Source organism: Arachis hypogaea, chromosome 2 (genome assembly GCF_003086295.3).
Source record: "Arachis hypogaea cultivar Tifrunner chromosome 2, arahy.Tifrunner.gnm2.J5K5, whole genome shotgun sequence".
NCBI lineage: Eukaryota > Viridiplantae > Streptophyta > Magnoliopsida > Fabales > Fabaceae > Arachis > Arachis hypogaea.
The window spans coordinates 58296134-58300264 of record NC_092037.1 but is presented as its reverse complement, the minus strand read 5'-3'; the positions used below and the strand labels follow the sequence as shown (position 1 = coordinate 58300264).

Here is a 4131-nt window from a genome sequence, read left to right as displayed (position 1 = left end):
CCATCCTCTAGCCACGGGCTTGAGGTCATGCCTTCTTAATTGAACCGGCTTCCCTCTTGAATCTCTCTTCCATTGGGCGCCCTCTTCACATATGACTGTGAGGAGTTGGTCCAACCTTTGATCAAAGTTGACCCTTCTAGTGTAAGGATGTTCATCTCCTTGCATCATGGGCAAATTGAATGCCAACTTTACACTTTCCGGACTAAAATCCAAGTATTTCCCCCGAACCATAGTAAGATAATTCTTTGGATTCGGGTTCACACTTTGGTCATGGTTCTTGGTGATCCATGCATTGGCATAGAACTCTTGAACCATCAAGATTCTGACTTCTTGAATGGGGTTGGTAAGAACTTCCCAACCTCTTCTTCGGATCTCATGTCGGATCTCCGGATATTCACCCTTTTTGAGTGAAAAAGGGACCTCGGGGATCACCTTCTTCAAGGCCACAACTTCATAGAAGTGGTCTTGATGCACCCTTGAGATGAATCTCTCCATCTCCCATGACTCGGAAGTGGAAGCTTTTGCCTTCCCTTTCCTCTTTCTAGAGGTTTCTCCAGCCTTGGATGCCATAAATGGTTATGGAAAAATAAAAAGCAATGCTTTTACCACACCAAACTTAAAAGGTTTGCTCGTCCTCGAGCAAATTAAGAAAGAAGAGAGTAGAAGAAGAAGAAATGAGGGGAAAGGGAATGGCTTTTGTTTTCAGCCAAGAAGGGGAGAAGTGGTGTGTATGTTGTGTGAAAATGAAGGAGTGAAGGAGGGTATTTATAGAAGAGGGGAAGGGTAGGTTTCGGTCACTTGAGGGTGGGTTTGGGTGGGAAAGTGGTTTGAATTTGAATGGTGAGGTAGGTGGGGTTTTATGAAGGATGGATGTGAGTGGTGAAGAGAAAGATAGGATTTGATAGGTGAGGGGTTTTTGGGGAAGAGGTGTTGAGGTGATTGGTGAATGGGTGAAGAAAGGAGAGAGTGGTAGGGTAGGTGGGGATCCTGTGGGGTCCATAGATCCTGAGGTGTCAAGGAAAAGTCATCCCTGCACCAAATGGCAAACAAAATCACGTTTTTAACCATTTCTGGCGTTAAACGCCGGGCTGGTGCCCATTTCTGGCGTTTAACGCCAGCTTCTTGCCCTTTTCTGGCGTTTAACGCCAGTCTGGTGCCCCTTTCTGGCGTTAAACGCCCAGAATGGTGCCAGACTGGGCGTTAAACGCCCAACAGCTAGCCTCACTGGCGTTTACACGCCAGTGGGTGCGTCCTCCAGGGTGTGCTATTTTTCTTCCTGTTTTTCATTCTGTTTTTGCTTTCTTCATTGATTTTGTGACTTCTTATGATCATCAACCTACAAAAAAGATAAAATAACAAAAGAAAATAGATAAAATATAACATTGGGTTGCCTCCCAACAAGCGCTTCTTTAATGTCATTAGCTTGACAGAGGACTCTCATGGAGCCTCAGAAATGCTCAGAGCTATGTTGGAACCTCCCAACACCAAACTTAGAGTTTGAATGTGGGGGTTCAACACCAAACTTAGAGTTTGGTTGTGGCCTCCCAACACCAAACTTAGAGTTTGACTGTGGGGGCTCTGTTTGGCTCTGTTTTGAGAGAAGCTCTTCATGCTTCCTCTCCATGGTGATAGAGGGATATCCTTGAGCCTTAAACACCAAGGATTCTTCATTCACTTGAATGATCAACTCTCCTCTATCAACATCAATCACAGCCTTTGCAGTGGCTAGGAAGGGTCTGCCAAGGATGATGGACTCATCCATGCACTTCCCAGTCTCTAGGACTATGAAATCAGTAGGGATGTAATGGTCTTCAACTTTAACCAGAACATCCTCTACAAGTCCATGGGCTTGTTTTCTTGAATTGTCTGCCATCTCTAGTGAGATTTTTGCAGCTTGCACCTCAGAGATCCCTAACTTCTCCATTACAGAGAGAGGCATGAGGTTTACACTTGACCCTAAGTCACACAAGGCCTTCTTGAAGGTCATGGTGCCTATGGTACAAGGTATTGAAAACTTCCCAGGATCCTGTCTCTTTTGAGGCAGTTTCTGCCTAGACAAGTCATCCAGTTCTTTGGTGAGCAAAGGGGGTTCATCCTCCCAAGTCTCATTTCCAAATAACTTGTCATTTAGCTTCATGATTGCTCCAAGGTATTTAGCAACTTGCTCCTCAGTGACATACTCATCCTCTTCAGAGGAAGAATACTCATCAGAGCTCATGAACGGCAGAAGTAAGTCCAATGGAATCTCTATGGTCTCAGTTTGAGCCTCAGATTCCCATGGTTCCTCATTGGGGAACTCATTGGAGGCCAGTGGACGCCCAGTGAGGCCTTCCTCAGTGGCGTTCACTGCCTCTTCCTGCTCCCAAAATTCGGCCATGTTGATGGCCTTGCACTCTCCTTTTGGATTTTCTTCTGTATTGCTTGGAAGAGTACTAGGAGGGAGTTCAGTAATTTTCTTGCTCAGCTGACCCACTTGTCCCTCCAAATTTCTAATGGAGGACCTTGTTTCAGTCATGAAACTTTGAGTGGTTTTGATCAGATCAGAGACCATGGTTGCTAAGTCAAAGTTATTCTGCTTAGAACTCTCTGTCTGTTGCTGAGAAGATGATGGAAAAGGCTTGCTATTGCTAAACCTGTTTCTTCCACCATTATTGTTGTTGAAACCTTGTTGAGGTCTCTGTTGATCCTTCCATGAGAAATTTGGATGATTTCTCCATGAAGGATTATAGGTGTTTCCATAGGGTTCTCCCATGTAATTCACCTCTTCCATTGAAGGGTTCTCAGGATCATAAGCTTCTTCCTCAGATGAAGCTTCCTTAGTACTGCTTGGTGCATTTTGTATTCCAGACAGACTTTGAGAAATCATATTGACTTGTTGAGTCAATATTTTGTTCTGTGCCAATATGGCATTCAGAGTGTCAATCTCAAGAACTCCTTTCTTCTGACTAGTCCCATTGTTCACAGGATTTCTTTCAGAAGTGTACATGAATTGGTTATTTGCAACCATTTCAATCAGTTCTTGAGCTTCAGTAGGCGTCTTCTTCAAATGAAGAGAGCCTCCAGCAGAGCTATCCAAGGACATCTTGGACAGTTCAGAGAGACCATCATAGAAAATTTCTATGATGCTCCATTCAGAAAGCATGTCAGAGGGACATTTTCTGATTAATTGTTTGTATCTTTCCCAAGCTTCATAGAGGGATTCTCCTTCCTTCTGTCTGAAGGTTTGGACTTCCACTCTAAGCTTACTCAATTTTTGAGGTGGAAAGAACTTTGCCAAGAAGGCATTGACTAGCTTTTCCCAAGAGTCCAGGCTTTCTTTAGGTTGTGAGTCCAACCATGTCCTAGCGCTGTCTCTTACAGTAAAAGGGAATAGCATAAGCCTGTAGACCTCAGGGTCAACCCCATTAGTCTTGACAGTGTCACAGATTTGCAAGAACTCAGCCAAAAACTGATGAGGATCTTCCAGTGGAAGTCCATGGAACTTGCAATTCTGTTGCATTAGAGAAACTAATTGAGGCTTAAGCTCAAAGTTGTTTGCTCCAATGGCAGGGATAGAGATGCTTCTCCCATAGAAATCGGGAGTAGGTGCAGTAAAGTCACCCAGCACCTTCCTTGCATTGTTGGCATTGTTGTTGTTTTTGGCTGCCATATGTTCTTCTTCTTTGAAGAATTCGGTTAGGTCCTCTAAAGAGAGTTGTGCTTTGGCTTCTCTTAGCTTTCTCTTCAAGGTCCTTTCAGGTTAAGGATCAGCCTCAACAAGAATGCCTTTGTCTTTGCTCCTGCTCATATGAGAGAGAAGAGAACAAGAAATGTGGAATCCTCTATGTCACAGTATAGAGATTCCTTGAAGTGTCCGAGGAAAAGAAGAGTAGAAGACAGAAGTAGAAAATTCGAACTTATCAAAGGAGATGGAGTTTGAATTTTGCATTAAGGAATAGTGTTAGTCCATAAATAGAAGGATGTGAGAAGAAGGGAAGTGATTTTCGAAAATTAAGTAAAAATTTTGAAAACATTTTTGAAAAACATTACTTAATTTTCGAAAATGAAAGTGGGAAAGAAGTAAAGTGATTTTTGAAAAAGATTTTGAAATTAGAAATCAAAGAGATTTGATTGAAAATTATTTTGAAAAAG

At 42.9% G+C, this 4131-nt stretch overlaps 1 non-coding gene across 1 annotated transcript; it reads left to right on the top strand.

The window, feature by feature from the left end:
- Positions 1–3136: 3136 nt before the first annotated feature.
- Positions 3137–3244, top strand: LOC112764602 (small nucleolar RNA R71). Its single transcript, XR_003183256.1, has one exon. It is a non-coding gene; the product is annotated as a small nucleolar RNA R71 (small nucleolar RNA).
- Positions 3245–4131: the final 887 nt, after the last annotated feature.